Raw genomic sequence first — 21,458 nt, 5'->3', positions numbered from 1 at the left:
CAAACACAAACGCACATGGTCATAAGTCTGCGCTGATCCCTGCCGGATCTGCGCTGATCCCTGACAAAGTATTCGTTACCTCAGGCCTGACTTTGAATATGGAAATTTTACCAAGTTCTGCCAAAAGTACCAAGTACCAAGTTCTGCCAAAAGTGTACTAAGCGTATAATTATAAACAAATAGTTAAATATTAGCTAGCTAACTGGTTTCAATAAACCCACACTTTCCCCCTTTTTCCCCTCTTGCTTTTCTCACAGATTTCAGTGTTCCCATGAATAACCACTAAAATATTACCCAGGTCTGGACTTTTTCTTTCCCAGGTCTGTTATCTAATCATGAAGATGTCCACCACTCATCTGAGATCTATACCGAATGGTGAGAATTTCAACCCTGAATGTGTGATTAACACTATGTGACCTAAAGGGAGAACCGTAATACCCGAGTGTGAGGGTGTGAATTGGTGTAAAATCATCGGAATAAAAATGTCAGGTGCTGTAGGTGATGGATAGTGTTTTAGATCTTCCCAGTTTAACCCACAGTGTATACTCTGCTTTAATATGATTTTTTTTTTTAAAAAAAATAGTTTCGTCCTGATCTCAGTATAAAGCTATAACGAGCAAAAAAAATACATTCATTCATTCATTTTCTACCGCTTATCCGAACTACCTCGGGTCACTGTCTCAGGCGTCATCGGGCATCGAGGCAGGATACACCCTGAACGGAGTGCCAACCCATCGCAGGGCACACACACACACACACTCTCATTCACTCACACACTCATTCACTCACACACTACGGACAATTTTCCAGAGATGCCAATCAACCTACCTCCTGGTACTCCGGTTTCTTCCCCCGGTCCAAAGACATGCAAAAAAAAAGTGAAAGTGACGTGACATACGGCGAACCATACTCAGAATTTGTTCTCTGCATTTGACCCATCCAAAGTGCACCCACACACACACCGTGAACACACGGTGGGGGGGTTCGGTGACTTGCTCAAGGGCACCTCAGTCGTGGCCAGCCCAAGACTCGAACCCACAACCTTAGGATTACGAGTCAGACTCTCTAACCATTAGGCCACGACTTGCCCTAAAATACAATACATTTAAAAAAAAATGTAAACTTTTGTTCCTTTGATTAAATTATGAATGCAGAAACAGATAGTGGCATTGTGTTACCATGTTGGTACCTTGTTTAGGCCTAAAAATTGTGTCCTTCGGGTGTAGGATGATCAACACGGTATCATTACATACACTGCACGGTAATTTTGTAAGAATTTGCATGATTGAGCTTAATCTCAGGGTTAACGTTACTGATTATAAAGGTTAGTGTTCGTAGCTTGTATAACAGCTTCGTCTGTATGAATTTACATTTCCTATGAGATCAAGCTCAAGTTCGAATCGAATCGGTGTCCTGACCCGAGGAATTCTCTCCTGCATTTATGAAGAGCTCTATTAATAATTCCATTAAAAACGCAACCAACTAATGGAAATGTGCTTGAGCTGATATTATATCATCTATAATCACTCAGTCATAAAAAGGGACAAATGCTGCACCCTGTGGTATAATTGTATTACTCGACGTTAATAGTTGCCTACACTAACCGTATTATGCAACGCTTCAATAGCTCAACACTGGCTAGTTAAAAATAAACACAAATAAATAAAATATCTAGCTCCTGTCAGATTTTTAGTCATCCATCTAGATATTTTAAGGCTCGGGACAGAGTGATTAGTATATCAGTAACTGATATTTATGTATCCTAATGTTCCTACGTGTCACATTTATGCCGGTTATAAACAAGCGAGATGGGTGACAGGACTGTGGCGTGTGACATGAGCTCATCGTCATACGGAGGAGTCTGATACGATTGCAGACGATGAGTCAGTCCAGCTGTCGGTTAGCAAAGCAGCCTTATTGAAATTCATAAGGGAATGAATGACATATAAATAAAAATTAAAAAAAAAGACCTAGAGCACGATACTTGCAAACAAAGGTTATGAAACCAGCTGGTGAATGTGGAAGGAATTAGTATCGTGCCACAGAGCCTGGAACTGCAACAGATCTGTGTATTTTTCACCATTTCAGCTGTGATTTTTTTTAAATATACTGTACGGTGGCTCAGTACCGGCGATCTCATTCAGAATGACTTCATACTGTAGGAATGTGGATGATTAGGAAGACAATGATTTGGGATGTGGACGGTCGGTGATGTGGATTATTGGGAACGCAGATCTTTATCAGAAGAAATAGACCACGTTCACACTGCAAGTCTTAATGCTCAATTCGGTTATTTTGCTCAGATCAGATTTTTTTTTTTTGTTTGGCTGTTCACATTACCTTTTAAAATGTGGCCTATATCAGATACCAGTGTGAACAGTTTGCGATTTCGAACTGACCCGCATGCGCAAACGAACAATATCGATGACGTCACACGCAGCACGCCGTCGCGCTAAAAAGTTGGCGAGGTTATGGAGGAAGTAATGTGATGTATTCAATGCAAACATTATGAGCTGGTTCACGTAACCACTTTATATAACACTCTTAACACACATACACGTTACCAGTCACGTTTGTTTCACGTTTTCGCCGGCGAAAACTTTTTTTTTTTTTTTTTTTTCGCCGACGAAAACGTGACACAAACGTGACTGGTAACGTGTATGTGTGTTAAGCAAAAAAAGTCTTCGCCCGGCGCATAATTGTGACGAATGTCGATGTAGATTGACTTAAAAGTCGCATCAAATCCGCCTTGGCTGTTCACACTGCGGCCACATTGGAAAAAATCAGATTTGGGTCTGATTTGGGACCACACACTCAGATTTGAGTGTTCACACTACTCCTGAAGAAATCTGACCTGGTCACTTGACCCCAAAAAAATCGGATTTGGGCCACTTTTACCTGCAGTGTGAACAGGGTCTTAGATGAATAGGAATGTGGATGATTGAAAACATGAATGTGGATTGAGGTACATTAATGTTTAGAAATGAGGATCATTTGGATTGTAGATGTGGATGATTAGGAATGTGGATGATTAGGAATGTGGATAATTAGGATTGTGGATAGTTAGAAATATGGATGATTGGGATTGTGGACGATCGGGCAATGTGGATGATCGGGCTTGTGGACGATTAGTAATATGGATGATTAATAATGTGGATGTGGGTGTTTGGGATTGTGGATGATTGAAAATGTTATTATGAAAATCTGTGTTTGGGAATGTAAGCGATAGGGACTGGGAATGTGTGTCATTCGAAATACGGATGATTGGGAACGTGGCTGCAGATGACTGGGAATACAGTCAGGTTTGTTGGCTGTAGCTTTGCTAATGACTTGCAGTTTGTAGATAATGAATGGTTTGTTTATTTTAATCAGAAAAGTCAGCATTAGTCTTTTCCACTGTTAAATGAAGAACAACTTCTATCAAAGGTGACGATCTGCCCTGTGGTGCTGAGAAACACCCCACGGCTATAAGCTTCCACTGAATCAAGACCGCTCACCCACTACTTTCTGTCTTTTGATTGGACTATATTAAAGTCTGACAATTAAAGTCAAGCCAATTAAAATCCTATTTCTGCACTGAACATGAGGTCTTGCTTAATGGCTACAGAGTAATTAGCTCCAGCGAGAATGACCTTCAGGGCCACAGTTCCTTATCACATTTACAGGAGAATCGGAAACTTATGCATATTTTTTAAAGATGCCAATCTGCTTTGTGACTACACAACATATGCGATGTAAAAAAAAAACTAGTCTTTAATGATTGAACTACTGTAGTCTTTAATATTGTTTTTTTTTTTATCTTTATTGACATAAATAATGAATAGTTCATTCTGACTGGTACCTTCATGCTAATTATCTACACACACACATGCTTTACACAGCTCTGTGTACCTGAACTGCACCGACCGTGTTGGGTGAGCATTCAATTTATTCAACTTGGTCTTAGTCAACTGCTTAGTGTTGATTTGAAACAAAAGAGAAATGTTATTACATAGAGCAATAACTAACAGTGAGGCAGAGTCTAAAGTGATTACACGTTCATTAAGGGAGAGGAGCTAAGTGCGAGGAGTGTGGATTTATTACGGAAATTGCTCACATCAGTATTCAGACCTCAGACAGTACTACAGATGTAAGCTCTATTCAGTATCTGCACAAGCGTTACAAATGCTAGGTGGAGTTTCAGATGAGTGCCTGATCATTTTATCCTTTAAAGCAGGGGTGTCAAACTCTGGTGTAATTATATTTGGCCCGCGAGATCATATCAAATGTGCATTACAGCTTGCTAGCCGCATGCTCCGCTAATACTACAAATCTCAGAATGCCTTGTCACTGTATTGACGCGTAGTCACGAACAGCAAGCACCCCTCATTCTCTGTTGACAGTCGTTAAAGGCGGGATCTCCGATTTTTGAGAAATGCTTCAGAAAACTGGGTCGGGCTGATAATAAATGAAAATCAAAACAAAAATCAAAACAAACGTGTAGCCAATGAGCAGAAAGGGGCGTGTCTTGTCGATATGTGGCGGAGAGAGTGTTCGGTGCGCATGTGTGTCATTAGCGGAAAGCGGTTTTAACATCGACATGGAGGATAAAAACAAAGAAAGAAAGAGAAGAAAGACTTACGATAAGGACAAGAAGTAGGACGTGTTAATATAGGATCAGCTTTCCAGCGCTGGAGAGAACTGAAGGAGCAGGAAGTTGGCCACATATTCACAGGTTGGAGTTTCCCGAGTCAATAACTCCTGAGCTAAACGCTGTTACTACACAAATAACACCTCTTTTCTATCGTAGTAATGTAGAGAGGCAGCTACAACCGCGTTTTGTGTAGTAACAGCGTTAAGCTCAGGAGTTATTGACTCGGGAAAGAACTCAGGAGTTGTTCCAAACTAAAATTTGTTTCCAGGTGAAAAAGGTTGAACATTACATATCAGTTAATTGCAGTTAATTTTTCAATAAATATTCAGTTTGGCCCGTGACTTTATCTCAGTTTTATATTTTGGCCGATAGTGAATTTGAGTTTGACTCTCCTGCTTTAAAGCATTCACCAGAGCTGACAAACATGGCCACCATGAACTTTAACTCCCAGCAACCACCGGCACTCCTACATTAACATTTCACTCTGTTCCTGTTTGATCTTAACCTGTTTGACTTGTGTTTTTGCCTGCTGTTTTTTTTTTTTTTTTTCTTTTTTTTTACTAAAATCGTGTTCCAATACTTTTGAGCATTTGTAATTTTGTGATGGATTTTGTTTACGGCAGTGCCTGCATTTTGTGGCTGTTTAGCTTTTGCACTACCTCACTCTTTTTTTTTTTTTAACTAATAAACATGACCTGCATTTGCATCATCCAAACCATGTAAGTCTGCCTCATGACAACAGGAAAGAACAAATGCAAAAAATAAATAAATAAACACACACACACACACACACACACACACACACACACACACACACACACACACACACACACACGAAATAAAAAAGTAGCATTTTTTTTTTTGCATATCTTGTGCATATCTTATGCACCGGCATGTCTGTGCAGTGCCAGATAGCTGTTGTATACGTAATAGAACAAATTTTGAGGACCAGAAAAGAGCTACTCAAATCAGTGCCAGTCATAAATTAAGTGCTAACAAATGCCTCTTTTCCACCAAAAAGAACCGGGTGCTGGTTCAGAGCTAGCGCTAGTGCTGGTTCAAAGTTGGTTCCACTGGCGAACCTTCTAAAAACCAGTTTGCCTTTCCACCGATCAACACTCCGCCGAGTGTGACGTCACTGTATACGTGTCACGTTACACAGCAACGTTAGCGCAGCAGCGGCAAACACAAACACGACAACAATGGCGGATGTTGCTTTACTGTTAATGCTCATGGCTTTGTGAACCTACATCAGCATCCAAACGCGGCGAATAAAACGTGTACGTGCGGCTCCATGTAATCTGTATAAACGGAGGTTGTGATCGATAAATTACATAATGTTATTTTATCGTTAACACAGACAAAAAATTTGCCTTAGCGTGTAGCTACCTACTATCATGTGTGCTGATAATGTATCATATCGCGATAAAGTAAAAGTGTATTAAACATTAGTATACTTAAGGTACATTATCAAACGCGCTAACAGTAGCCCCGCCCCCAGCTCCTGACGTAAGCGGTTCTTGAGTCTAGACCAGCAACGTTTTGGTGCTACTTAAGAACCACTTTTCCTGGTTCAGAGCCGGTGCTTTGGCGGTCGGAACAGAAAGAACTGGTTCTAAATTAGGCTCTGGCTCCGAACCAGCACTCGAACTGCCTCGGTGGAACAGGGGAAAAAATGTTATCTTTAGGATACATACTGTATTTTGATTGTATGACGAAGTTACTATTTATCTCTAACATCTATCTCTAATGATAAAACCTGAGGTGACGGTGTTCAGGGAAAAACTCCCTGCGCTAATATAAGGAAGAAACCTTGAGAGGAACCAGACTCAGAAGGGAACCTCATCCTCATTTGTGTGACACTGGACAGGAAATAATGTCAATGTAAAGAATGTCCTTACGACAACAGTTTGTCGTCCAGTGGAATTAAGCAACCAGGAGCTCCTGAGGAACCAACAGGTCTCCACAGACTCAACATGAATTCCTTCCTACTGAAGTCTTCGAATGATCGCTGATGAAGACACCGAGAACAACATTGAGAGTGGTTCAAAGGCGACATGTTTCCAGGCAGCCACATCCACAGCAATCCACAGGTTGTCCATGCAGATCACTTCATCCCCAGCAGAGTTCACACCAGGCGACGAGTTCCAGACTGCATTGTTATCACAGATGATCTATTTGATTAAAACATTTGCACACATAAGGTGCATTATTGTTCACTGCTTTAAAAAATACTCATTCATTGGCATCTCTGGAAAATTGTCCATAGTGTGTGAGTGTGTGAGTGAATGAGAGTGTGTGTGCCCTGCGATGGGTTGGCACTCCGTCCAGAGTGTATCCTGCCTCGATGCCCGATGACGCCTCGAGGCAGGATACACTCTGGACGGAGTGCCAACCCATCGCAGGGCACACACACTCTCATTCACTCACACACTCACACACTACGGACAATTTTCCAGAGATGCCAATCAACCTACCATGCATGTCTTTGGACCGGGGGAGGAAACCGGAGTACCCGGAGGAAACCCACGAGGCACGGGGAGAACATGCAAACTCCACACACACAAGGCAAAGGAGGGAATCGAACCCCCAACCCTGGAATGATGATAATGGGTATGTCAAAATGGCACTAGACTACATTACTCATCATCCCCCGGTACGTCCCAATGTCCGATCACTCTCACCCGTGTCCCGTTTCACCTCGATAAACACCCCATTCATGTTCCTGTGTCTCAGTGCATCTTTGTCAAGCTTCTGTTCATGCCATGTATTATTTGTTGCTTCACCGTCCATATCGTTGTTCTTAATAAATATGTATTTTTTTACAAGACGGAAATTTAACGTTATGTACAAGTCTATAAAATAAGATACAGGTTTGTGCTAAACTGCAGCCAAATTTAAAAAAAAGAGAGAAACATAAAGGTTAAGAACCACAGAGAGTTATTTCGTCTTCTTCTGTTTATTAACAGAGATGGAGCCTTGTTCTTTTCATGGTCGTAAACTACCTAAGCTTCCCATTCGAACCTCGTAAAAAATGTTATGAATGTATAATAGCTTTTTCATACAGTGTATAATCATTTTCATGATTCCAGGTTGTCTTATAAATGCTGCAGTCTAATAAAGTTATGAGTCTTACAATTAATTTCATGGAATTTTTCATTCTGGACCGGATGTGTGTTAAGTATGTAAATATTTTATGGGAATTCTGGGAAAGATATTAAATGTCTGTAGCATAAGTAAAGTAGAGTAATATGTGGAGGTGGTAGCTCAGTATTTAAGTCATCAGAAGGTCATGGGTTCAAACCCCAGGTCCACCAATCTGCCACTGCTGGGCCCCTGAGCAAGGCCCTTAACCGTCAGTTGTATGTCACTCTGGCTAAGGGTGTCTGCTAAATGCCGTAAACCTAATATACGTACAAAACAATGATGTTATGTTAATTATTATTTTTTTAATAAAAACCTGCAGGGGGGCACGGTGGCTTAGTGGTTAGCACGTTTGCCTCACACAACAGGTTTGGGGGTTCGATTCCCGCCTCCGCCTTGTGTGTGTGGAGTTTGCATGTTCTCCCCGTGCCTCGGGGGTTTCCTCCGGGTACTCCGGTTTCCTCCCCCGGTTCAAAGACATGCATGGTAGGTTGATTGGCATCTCTGGAAAATTGGCCGTAGTGTGTGAGTGTGTGAGTGAATGAGAGTGTGTGTGTGCCCTGCGATGGGTTGGCACTCCGTCCAGGGTGTATCCTGCCTCGATGCCCGATGACGCCTGAGATAGGCACAGGCTCCCCGTGACCCGAGAAGTTCGGATAAGCGGTAGAAAATGAATGAATGAATGAAAAACCTGCAGATGAGTGACGTACATTCAGTGGTTAAAGATTCATAAATTGCTCTCTTCAGCCGAATGAAAATTTATTGCATAAGCACACAGGAAGAAGTGATTTCTTCTCCTCGACATGGAGGGAAATGAAAAATCCTGGTGCAGTAGATGAAAGGACTCCTGTTGTCCCAATGAGTTTGCACAGTGAGATATGGAGAATTGAAGAGAGAGATTATATTGACTCTGCTTGTGGCTGTGTAAAATACGTCGATAGCAAAACATAAACTAAGTCCCGCGAGTCCTTTCTCTTTGCAGTTACTTCGGATTATGAACTTCTTAATATATGCAGATGGAGAAACAACTCGAACGGCACGCTAGTGGAAGTCGTCTGACTGGCTGGGATGTTTTTTTTTGAGAAGTTTTAAGCCATTTTATGGGGATTTTTTAAATGGAAACCTCGCCATTTTGACACAAAGAGATATACTGAGCTTGAAGTGAATTTCCCAGGAGAAAGAGATAAATGCCCGAGAGTGTGTGTGTGTGAGAGAGAGAGAGAGAGAGAGAGAGAGAGAGAGAGAGAGAGAGAGAGAGTAGTAATAAAGGTTAAACTATAAACTTTAGACTTGTCTGCAAGGTTGGTCAATACCAATACCCAGAAGGCATGCTTTAAAAGTTCTCTCTATATTTTACCCTCTGTAAATTTTTGAGACGTAATGACAAGATTCTGCCACAAACATGTAGACATGTACACATGTACATGTAGTATAACCCATCGCAGGGCATACACACACACACATTCCGGACAATTTTCCAGAGATGCCAATCAACCTACCATGCATGTCTTTGGCCTGGGGGAGGAAACCGGAGTACCCGGAGGAAACCCCCGAGGCACGGGGAAAACATGCAAACTCCACACACACAAGGCAGAGGCGGGAATCGAACCCCCAACCCTGGAGGTGTGAGGCGAACGTGCTAACCACTAAGCCACCGTGCCCCCCTGGTTAAAAAACTGATTAATAAAATATCTTAGTCAAGGTTTTCTTCAGATAGTCAAGGGATTGTGGCTTCCTAATGTACTCTAAAAGAGAAGCCCTCTGTTTTAGGTTCAGTTGTTGGCACGGACTGCTTGTACAGTTCCGTACCAGACCTCCAGAGGGCAATATGTCCATCCATGTGCTTTTGTTTGTTTTGCGTTCCCATGTGAGTTTGCCTCACCCGATCCAAGCAATCGTATACAGTATACAGCTATGTAGAGACAGAGCGGCCCATTATCCATACTTTTAGTCTTCGACCTAGTAAACCAGCATGAGGTTGTGTTTCTGAAGGTGCGTCCCGAATCGCCACTTAAAACAATACGCTATTCTACTCCATTTTGTATTATACATTGTAGTATATTTGTAGTATAAACTGGATATTCTAACAAGAAAAAAATGTGCTTCAAGTACCAAAAAACCCTTGCAGGTTGTTTAAGTAGTAGAAGAGGGGGCGGGGCTAACAGGTGCTGACGCTAGATGAGAAAAACGATTCAAGATGGCCGACGACACATTGATAGCAAATGGTCTTAGAAATGTTCTTTAAATTTGCCCACATTGTGTGATTTAATTGTCAACATTTACAAATTTCTCTGTATTTTGCTAAAGCTAGTGACATTGCATAGCACGTGATCGGCGTTATTTACTGTCAACCGGTAAACGGATTATTGTTTCATTTTTAGACGAAATGACACTTTTTGTGCATGCAAATGATGTCATTTAAAATGATTCGATTGAAACTACAGGATTTTCATGAACTTGTTTAAACATCATGTTTTTATCAAGTATAAATGAGTTCTGATAAAATAAGTAAACAAACTTGTAAATAGAGTTCACTAAGGAAGAAGCTAGAGGTACATGTGGATGGAAAGATACAAATCTGTTGTATTCAGGTAAGATTATTCACTGCAGCAAGGGGACGTCTGGGGTGTAAACTGGTTTGGGAATTGGGAATAAATGGTGTATTTACAGAGAGTGGTACCATTCACAGCAGCAGAAGGTGAATCACAAGTGAAGATGTAGAGTTTCAGGATAAATCCGGCAGGTCCAGAGGGCTGCAGCAGTGTGTCAAAATCTGATATGTTCTTTACTTTTCTACCAGAGTTCGAGGAAGAAAAAAGAGAACGGTGTTTCAGTACTCAGAGTTATTATATTTCGATTTGGCAGCGAGGTCTTATATTCTTAGAAAATGTGATTTTCAAAAAAAACATCATCTTATTTCTTACATGTATAAACAACAAGAAAGTAACTAGTATGAATACAAACACCAAAAAAATTGTGGGTACTTATTGCATAAAATTCAGTACCTGCTGCATTCTATTCAGTACCTGCTGCATACGATTCAGTACCTGCTGCATTTTATTGAGACCTGCTGCATATGATTCAGTACTTGCTGCCTTCAGTTCAGTACCTGCTGCATTCTATTCGGTACCTGCTGTATACAATTCAGTACCTGCTGCATTTTATTGAGTACCTGCTGCATACGATTCAGTACCTGCTGCATACGATTCGGTACCTGCTGTATACAATTCAGTACCTGCTGTATACATTTCAGTACCTGCTGCATTCTATTCCGTACCTACTGCATAAAATTCAGTACCTGCTGCATTTTAGTGAGTACCTTCTGCATACGATTCAGTACTTGCTGCTTTCAGTTCAGTACCTGCTGCATTCTATTCAGTACCTGCTGTATACAATTCAGTACCTGCTGCATTTTATTGAGTACCTTCTGCATACGATTCAGTACTTGCTGCTTTCAGTTCAGTACCTGCTGCATTCTATTCAGTACCTGCTGTATACAATTCAGTACCTGCTGCATTCTATTCAGTACCTACTGCATAAAATTCAGTACCTGCTACATTTTATTGAGTACCTTCTGCATACGATTCAGTACTTGTTGCCTTCAGTTCAGTACCTGCTGCATTCTATTCAGTACCTGCTGTATACAATTCAGTACCTGCTGCATTTTATTGAGTACCTGCTGCATTTTATTGAGTACCTGCTGCATACAATTCAGTACTTGCTGCATACGATTCAGTACTTGCTGCCTTCAGTTCAGTACCTGCTGCATTCTATTCAGTACCTGCTGTATACAATTCAGTACCTGCTGCATATGATTCAGTACCTGCTGCATTTTATTGATTTATATTTTCATTTGGCAGACTATTCAGTAGTTGCTGCATTTTATCCAGTATCTTCCACATTCAGTTCGGTACATTCCGATTCAGTATATTCCACATACAATTCTGTACCCGCCGTATACGATTCAGTACCTGATGCATTTTATTTAGTAGCTGCTGCATTTTATCCAGTACCTACCGCATATGATTCATAACCTGCTCGATACGGCTCAGTACTTCCTCATAAGATTCAGAACCTGTTGAATTTTATTCAGTAGTTGCTGCATTTTATCAAGTACATACAATTCAGTTCCTTTCTACTACATACAATTCAGCACCTGCTGAATATGATTCAGTACCTGCTGCATCTTATACTTATCTGTACATAAGTGTAGAATATATACAATCTGGACATATTAAACTAAATCAGTCATGTTGGTAGTGTCAAGTGATCTATGGCATCATAATTACCATGAAAGAAAGAAAGAAAGAAAGAAAGAAAGAAAGAAAGAAAGAAAGAAAGAAAGAAAGAAAGGCATTTGTTTTTTTCTTGTTTAAACCATCAACAAGTTAAAAACGTACTCAGGTGTTTTTAAACGAGGAGAGTTTAACCACAAGGAACAACTTTACAGTACTAGCTACAGCACTTACGCATTACTCTTCTGCACCAGTCCTGTTGCATTATGGGATAGCGCAGTGTTCATTGGTTCCAGAATCCCAGTGCAAGCTATTTCTCACCTACCGTTTTATGAATACTGAGAATCCAGACATACTACTCCTTTGGTGTACTGCTTTTCATGAACCCTAAAGGAGGAGGGATTTTTGGGCATTGCTTCTGTGCTAAGGTCACTGTAGATACTGGGGCTGGAGTTTTGTGAACAACTGCAGAAATTATTCACTATTAGAGACTTAAGCACTATTTGGACGGGATTAGTTTTACGTGGGGACGTGGAGTAATGCAATTTTACCTCAGGACGTCTGTAATATTAATCGGCCAATTCGCACGGGACAAGATATCTCAGTAAAACTAGCAGAAGTGGGAGGGGTAACTCGCTTTACGCACCACAGTAACCTCCTTGTCGCCATGTGCGTATGACGTTGCTTCCCATTATCACGTGCGCAAACAGACAACGTGGCGCCTCCACTTTTAAACAGGAAATGACGGAATTTTACCGTACATATTTACAGCGGGTCTATTCGGACGGGATTAGTATTACCTGAGGTAATTTTTTCCGGACCTTTTTACAGAAGGTAAAAGTCGCCGTAATCTTTACTGACATCGTCCGTAACGATTACCAAGATGGCACATTCAGACGGGACTAAAATCACCGAGAAGCTCTGGTAATAATTACTTTACCCCCCACGTCCCCACGTAGAACTAGTCCCGTCCGAATAGTGCTTTAATCACAAAAAATCTGAAAGGTTTTACATTTAATCCTGTACAAGTAAAAGAAGTACCGTTTCATCAGTAAACACGTTCTTACAAATTTTTTTCGTGATTTTGTATCCTTACAGCTACTCAGATTCACCACATCTACAGTACGTTACCCAGAAATTCTTTTTAGAATCGAGTGAAAATCTTTGGTTGTGCTGATAAAAGCAAAGTGCGGTGGAAATAAACAAAGGGATGCTGAAAATATTCAAATGGTTAGAAAATCATATGGTGTAGTTAATCAGAGGACAAAGAGTTCGCCAAGCTGAGGACAGACGCTCTTGACATAAGAGGGCTCTAAAGAGTCGTCTGTGGGCAGGAGAGAGAGAGAGAGGGAGGGAGGGCGAGAGAAAGAGAAAGCACTGAGTTTGAACTGGTGTGAGAAGCCAAACGAATGATAAGAGGGCAAGGGGCTTCACTACGCCCAAAGAGAAAACACAGGCATGCTGAACAGCTGAACAGAAACCACAGTCTGGGGAAGTACTGACAGCATGAGCACTGCTCAGGGCAGAGAGAGAGAGAGAGAGAGAGAGAGAGAGAGAGAGAGAGAGAGAGAGGGAGAGAGGGAGAGAGGGAGAGAGAGAGAAATAGACCTTATGCTTGTAGCCTATGCACCGGTCTGGAACGTGATACGCTTTCCTGGCAGGATGAGAAAAACAAGAAAATGAAAAAAGAGGAAGAGAGAGGAAGAGCTAGGAGAATGCAGCACCAGTTTTATTTATTCATTTCTATGGCTGACTTTGATCCGACACTCTTTAATGAATACATGAGAAAGACATTTTTTATTTCTTCCACCGTAGCACACAGTGAGAGTCTCTCGATTCACTTCGAACAATCGTCCTATTTCTCCTCCTGCTGAGTCGCACACATGACATGCAGGTTTTTCAGTGTGTCACCCGGAGATGACAGAGCAGGGAAACCCAGAAGAGTACGGAGAGGAAAAAAAGATACTCCTGAAACCCATTTTCACCATTTTCCCTTCTTTTTTTTAGCTTTATGTAACAAGAGAAACATCTGAAAGAATCAATTTATCACTGGAAGAATTCTTTCATCATTTATTTTTAAGGAACACATAAGAAATGAATTATAGATACACATACACAGCCAGATTATGCTCTTGAAAGTAAATTATGGGAAGAAAGAAAGGAAAAAGATTGCGTTGTCGTGAAACTTGCACATTTTATGCATGCTTTTTTTTTGGACAAAAGTTTTCAAAATTTCTAATTTGATGTATTGCTTTCTGCAAAATTGAACAAAAATCTGACTTTGTTGGAAATATTGAATGTGAAAATTGAGGATGAAAGTTTACAAATTAAGAGTTCAGATAAAAAGAGTTGTTTGAGCTTCTATAAAATTTGGATAGATAGATAGATAGATAGATAGATAGATAGATAGATAGATAGATAGATAGATAGATAGATAGATAGATAGATAGATAGATGGTTGTGGCAGTTTCATCAAATTATCTTAGATAGATAGATAGATAGATAGATAGATAGATAGATAGATAGATAGATAGATAGATAGATAGATAGATAGATAGATAGATAGATAGATAGGGTGGAGCTTCGTGAACACACACATAAATCATTAAAATGTCAATTGCAACTTTAGAGACGTAGTCGTAACAAAAAAATAATAATCTCAAGTTGAAAATAAAAAAAAAAACTTTAATCCTATAGTTGACAAAAAAATTTAGAAAAAAAAAAACAATAAACAAAAAAAACTGTTTAAATGCACATTTAAATTTACTGTCAGTAAATGCGTGCGTTTACTAATTATTTTCTCATTGCTTTGTCTGCAGGAAGCTAAACAGACGTTTTTCAAAAAATATTTACAGAACAGATTTAAAATCTCTGCTTGCGCTGATAAAAGCAACATGCATTCGAGACTAAACAATGTAAAAGTCGCATATTCAGATGCTTGGAAAATCAGACTGGGTAGTTAGTCGGAGGACAAAAGTCTTGTCAGTCTTTTCTGAACTAACATGTCCCCGGTCACTATGACCTGTTGGGGGCGTACATACAGTATCTATGTCACATACTGTATCTCATATAGAAATCATGCACAAATGGAAAAAAGCACCTGAAACAATTGGTTTTCGAGGATGGGTTTAAAATTGTTCATATTATAGACACAACCCCAAGGGCCTTTTTGCTTTAGCTCTATTTTTCCTGTTTAGAAGTAGCAACATAGCTCATTTCTAATATTTTCCAAGATGGAGGAAAGTTAAACAGTGAATTAGCTTCAGTCCTTCTGGACAGGTGTATTATTACTATTATTACTATTATTATTATTATTATTATTATTATTATTATTATTATTATTATTATTATTATCATTATTATTATTATTATTATTATTATAATTATTATAGTGTTTGGAAATGTGTCTTTATCATTGTTCACAGAAACATATTTATTTTTGGTTTTTGAAAGATAAAAGATAAGTCTTACTTTGTTTATATTAAATGTTATGCTACATCATGACGACTGTGTTTGTCTCATAAATGAAGCAACTAACGCTTAAATGAAGCAACTAACGCTTCATTTATGTAGCTAGTTTTCTGACAGCCAGTGGTGGTTCTAGGATTTTTCTGTAACAGGGGCCATCAAGGGGCCACATGTTACATTCAGGGGCCAAGTACAGGGTACATTCAAGCACACAGAATATTTTATTCAATACGGTGCAAATACATTTCGGCAGTCATTGGCAGCAACGCTCGAGTGCCACCAATTGTTTGGGGGTGGAATTGCATCTGTGATCGTTTTGAAAAATTCTCCGGTTGCTCTTCTCATCGACGACTGAGGGAACGGGAGCCAATCAGGGACCAATCAGATTTCAGCAGGGGCCTGGGACCCTGTGGCCCCGCCTCTAGAACCGCCCGTGCTTAAAGCATGTTATCTTGCTCTATTTTTGTCACTTGTACTTAAAAAAAGTCCTTGCACTGTAGACTATAGTTAATCTTATATAAATTCACATCCTTCGTTAAGTGTCCAAGCACTAAATATCGGATATTATTATTATTATTATTTAATTATTATTTTTGGGTCACCTTTTCTTTCTTAAAATGAATCGTGAATCTATTAGCGGAAAAAAGAGACTTATATCATCTTATAATTCACAATGCACATTAAACCATTAGTCTAAGTAATCCGGAAACAGTAGGTTTAGTTTGCGAATGGAAACTTACCGATCATCGGACGAGACACCTGTCATTCACCTGTATATCTTGAATGACAGGTCTCCTGTACAATGATCGTTAAGTTTCCTTTCACAAACTAATACCTACCTTTTCCGGGTTGTCCGAGTCATTGCACGAAACACATGAACAAATCCGAAAACACAACGACGATTCAGACAACCCGGGAAGAGGTTGGTATAGTTTGTGATTGGAACACGTACCGATCATCAGACAAGACACCTGTCACTCAAGGTATACATGAAGGTCAACAGTCTGCCGCAGGGAAAAGTTGGAATGGATGGATGGAATGGATTACTGTGGATAAAATCTGTTATGTTCTTATATTTAAACGGAGAACTTTACACATTACACCTAAGACTCCATACCAGTATATCTTGAGTGACAGGTGTCTTGTCCGATGATCGGTAAGTTTCCATTCACAAACGATACCTACCGTTTCCGGGTTGTCTGACTTGTCGTTGTGTTTTAGAATTTGTTAATTTTTTTTCAGATTTGTTCATTTGTTTTCGGATTTGTTAATTTTTTTTCAGATTTGTTAAAGTGTTTTCAGATTTGTTGTTTTGTTTTCGGATTTGTTAATTTGTTTTCAGATTTGTTAATTTGTTTTCAGATTTGTTAATGTGTTTTGCACTTCTTGGCCACCGTAATTATGGCAACGATAAGGGCAAATCTCGATAAAGCATGGGTAAAAATCCAAGAAAAAGACAAAGTAATATTCTTAAGTATATTATAAAATAATATTCTTTATTAAATGTAGCAGCCAAATATTAGCCAATCATGAGCAATCTGTGATGTAAATAATTAAGTAATTATACCAAAACAATGTTAACTGATTGTGGCTAATAATAATAAATTATACTTTATCCACACAACACAAAGACATTTTTTGCACCAATCCATTATCTTATGTTAATAAATGTATAAAAAGTGAGATAAAAGTCAACATTCTAAATAAAGCAGAGTGTGTGGCCACTTGCTTTCTTTCTGGATCAGACATGCCTCAGCTGCCGCGGTGAAAGCAATTTTCAGTCCGGCTAAACGCAAATAAGACAAGAGGGTATCTCACGACTTGACGGACAAAAAAACAAACAAAAAACACAACATGTGGGACAAAAAAACCAATTACCCTCGGCGCCCTGTGAAGCTAAGCAAATCATCTCCTAAAGCAGAAAGCGTCTGAGTTACAGCTTCTCCAGAATGACTTTTACACTTTGAGATGAATAACCTTCGTGTCATAACACAAGTCTCCGTTTAAACATGTTCTAATAGAATTCACACCATGTCTAAATTGCTTAACTACTCTGGGAACGTCTGGCTAAGCTTTGTCCCCTACGTATTACGGACAGCTATAAAAGATTGATGGTGCTTGTTATGATACAAGATGCCCCTACAGGGCAGGACGGAAATGTTGGCAAGGGGCTTTTACAAGCACATAATAGTAAACATGGCATGGTAGGCTTTAAGATGTATCACCGTTCTATCGTTTTCCTGTTCGTTGTGGCTGAGCGCACACAAACAGCTTAACAGAGCAAAACAAAGACTGTCAAATGGTGCTGGCTGCTTCAGGGTATGAACAATATATTGAGTACACATAGGAAAACATCCTAAAGGTGACTTCCTGTCTAAGCAGCAATTATTACAAAAAAAATGTTACAAGCAACTAAATGTTTGACTACGGCTAACTTTTAAAAAAAAAAGGGAAACAGTGCAGTGGTGGCTCAAGTGGTTGAGGACTGGGATTCAGGTTCCAGCACTGCCAAGCTGCTACTGCTGGGCCCTTGAGCATGGCCCTTAACCCTATCTCCTTTAGGGGCTCTGTATCACGGCTGAGCGTACGCTCCGATCCCAAATCGGGATTGTGACGAATGAATTTCACTGTGCTGCAAAGTATACGTGACAAAATAAAGGCTTCTATTCTACATTGCTGCACATTAGCCATTGTGAATGAAATGACATTTCATGAGTGACAGAAATGGAATCATTAAAATTTTTGATGATCAAAAGTTCAAATTCTGACAATGCCTTAGAGATCCTTTGACTGGGAGCCAAGAGAGAAAAAATGGCCATGCTTATTAAATTGATGTGGTGGTGGCATATGATCTTTCCCCTATCAATCAGTGTGGGTCACTGTAGCCACAGTCTGACAATTTTAGTTCAGATTTTTCTATACCTGGCCATATTTTCCAGCATTTCCTGTGGGATCCCCAAGCCAACTGAGAGATCCAGGCTCTTCAGTGGGTGCTGGATCTTCCCCAGAGTCTGCGTCCTGTGGGATATCATTTATAGAGTTTTACCAGAGTGTACCATCTAGTAGACGTCCCCGATCCGTGCCAAAGCCAAGTCAGTTGTAACAATTGGTGGCCATTGCAAAAAAAATTGCAAGATGGGTGGATCTAGAGAAAGATAGTACAGATGTTTCCCTTGATTGTGTGTTCCCAGCGTGCAGTAGACAAGTCAAGTTTGTTGTTTTAGTATTAATGAACATTGTCAAAACCTTTGCTTTAATTTTTGGGAATATTTGTTTTTTTGTATTGTTGAATTTATTTTGGAATAAATCGAGTTCATTGTGTTTTGTAGTTTTGGGTTATAATTTGTAGTAAATAAACACTTTTAACGAGTGCGACACAGCCAACGCACATGCAACGCAGTGCCATGCTACTAACAAAGACTGGTTGATACTAATCATGGTAAGACACATTTTAATGTTCTCTCGTTTTAATGTTCTCCCTTCTGTTAAGATACAGTAGCAAAATCAAGGTCCGTATAATTTAAGTTTAACTGTGTAAAAAAAAAATAATACCATGTTACCCCTAATATGCTCATGAGTAGTAAATGTTTTCGGTCACGGAAATGTAAATTGTGTTGACATTTATTCTGACAGAGATTTAGCTTCATTAGCCATATTGTTTGGTTGCTATAGAAGGTTGTGAGAGAGCCTGCCGCCACGTGGGTGTGTATTGACTGTGCCCAGCTATTTTGTTATGGAAAAAACATCGAGCGCCGGAACTTGTAATGTGACGATCTTCAGTTCACTAACAACTAAAGAAATGTCACTATACAGAGATGGCATTCACTAAATTCCAGGGGTTCCAACCAAGATGTTTCCGGAGGTCTTGGAAAAATGCCCTCTTTCAAAAAAAAAAAAACAGCATACTACAAAGGACAAAACAGTGATACAGGTAGATTTATTTTAGAAAACAAATAAACAACCAAAAACAACGGATATGGTTAGGGTTAGGGTTAGGTTATCAAATAGGCCACGCCTACCCGATGACGCAATATCTGTTACGCTGTTCTGAAATCCCTGGAAATAAGTGCATCCCACACAGAGATCTCTCTTTAGGAGAAAGTTGTAAGGGCCTTGCATAATGATGATGGTCACTGACAGACATAACTGCTAATCTACTACTTACTTCAGAGCCCATCAAGTCAAGTCAAGTCAAGAACTCAAGTCAAATCAAGTCAAGTCATGAACCTTTTATTGTCATTTCAACCATATATAGTTGTTGCAGTACACAGTGAAATGAGACAACGTTTCTCCAGGATCAGGGTGCTACATAAAACAAAGACAGGGCTAAGGACATGTAAGTAGTCTTAGCCACATAAAGTGCAACTGTGCAACCTGGTGCAAACAGTGCAGGACAAGACAAACAAGACAGACAAGACAGTGCAGACAAAAAAGTTGCAAGACAATACAAAAAGTACAAAAAATACAATACACAAAAGACAATAAACAGTAACAGAAACAACGCCGACCGACCGGTGTATATACTGTATGTGAATACTGAATGTTCACACAATATTTCGTGCAGTAACATTTGAATGAACACAGTTTCTTAGCAGCAGGTCCTTTGGATTATATATAGAATTGTGCTAAAAACAGCTGAAAATATTGTACAGTATGTGCAAAATGGCTGAGATATTGTAGAATACTTGCAAAAACGGCTGATATGTTGGACAGTTTGTGCAAAACAGCCAAAAAAATATATATATTAAAATCGTTATCTTGTAAGTAACGTAAAATTATGGGTCACATTAGTTATACTATGTGGTACAAGCTTCCCTTGCTCATTTTGACTCTCCCACCTTCTTCATCTTCCTTCTTTCTTCTGTCCCATCCCTCCCAGGAATTAATCATGTAGTCCTTTTAGCTGCTTCCTCCTTTTGCTCCTTTATCTCATGTCTATTTCTGTGCCTAGGTTACACCATTCAGGACACTGGGATAACATCAAGCTCATAACTGTGCCAAATCAAATGTGCCCTGCAGTATTGTCTTTGTGATTTCAGGATTAATTGGGACTGTACATGCTCAAAGCCTAATTACACACATTTAATGGACCATTACAGTTCTACAGTCTGGAGTATATGCTCATGATGAAACACATTGTTCACACATTGGTAACACATCGTCAGTATTTCCCGAGCCACAGCAGTTGTAGTTTGTTGACATGCAGTAGTGAAATCACAGGTTCCTAAGCTAGTCCTTAGGGACCCTTGGGAATTTGCACAAAACTGGGCACATCTGAGCCAACTGGCCATTTAAAGCAATTAATTATCTGGCACAGTTGTGTATGGAAATTGAGTAGAAGAAAAAGAAGGACCAGTCCACAGTCCCCAAAGAGTAGATTGAGAAATTCTATTTAGACAAACCGTACGCTGCCAGCCATCACTTGGGATTTGGAATCCAATTAACGTGTAATTGGTTACATGGTGAGATTTTCCGTATTTTTATGAGTGGATTTGAAGAAATCTTGTTACCCGATGGGGGTAAAATCTATATTTCACTAGAAGAGATTTATATACATTAGACTCATTAGGATTTTTCCTTTTTTTTTTTTTTTTACTCATCTGGGAGGCACTTTTGTCCAAACTGACCCAAACATGGGGCTCAGAATACAACTGTGTAGTTGAGGGTTTGTGTCATGATCAAAAGCCTGGCAGTGGATTCTGTCAGTCACGGGGTTTGTACTTGCAACCCTGCAGTAATGGGAGTAAAACCACAACCTTCAGCTGTTGATTTCCCATGTCCATTTCTTAAACATGGAAAGAGCAGAGGTTTCATACCTTGATCCTGGAGAACACAATCCTGCATATGTGTGTGTTTTCAATGCCCTAAGACACCAATTTCAGGGCTTTTATTTGGTCGATTAGTTAAATCAGGTGTGTTAAAGCCAACAAAAAGACTTAAATCTGTAAGACAGGAGAGCCTCCAGGCGAGGGTTGATG

General features: G+C 39.7%; 1 pseudogene; it reads left to right on the top strand.

Moving 5' to 3' along the window:
- The first annotated feature begins 6,637 nt into the window (after positions 1-6,637).
- LOC125145521 lies at positions 6,638-11,603 on the top strand (annotated as a pseudogene).
- Positions 11,604-21,458: the final 9,855 nt, after the last annotated feature.

Source organism: Tachysurus fulvidraco, chromosome 9 (genome assembly GCF_022655615.1).
Source record: "Tachysurus fulvidraco isolate hzauxx_2018 chromosome 9, HZAU_PFXX_2.0, whole genome shotgun sequence".
Classification (NCBI taxonomy): domain Eukaryota; kingdom Metazoa; phylum Chordata; class Actinopteri; order Siluriformes; family Bagridae; genus Tachysurus; species Tachysurus fulvidraco.
This window is presented reverse-complemented; position numbering and strand designations above follow the sequence as displayed.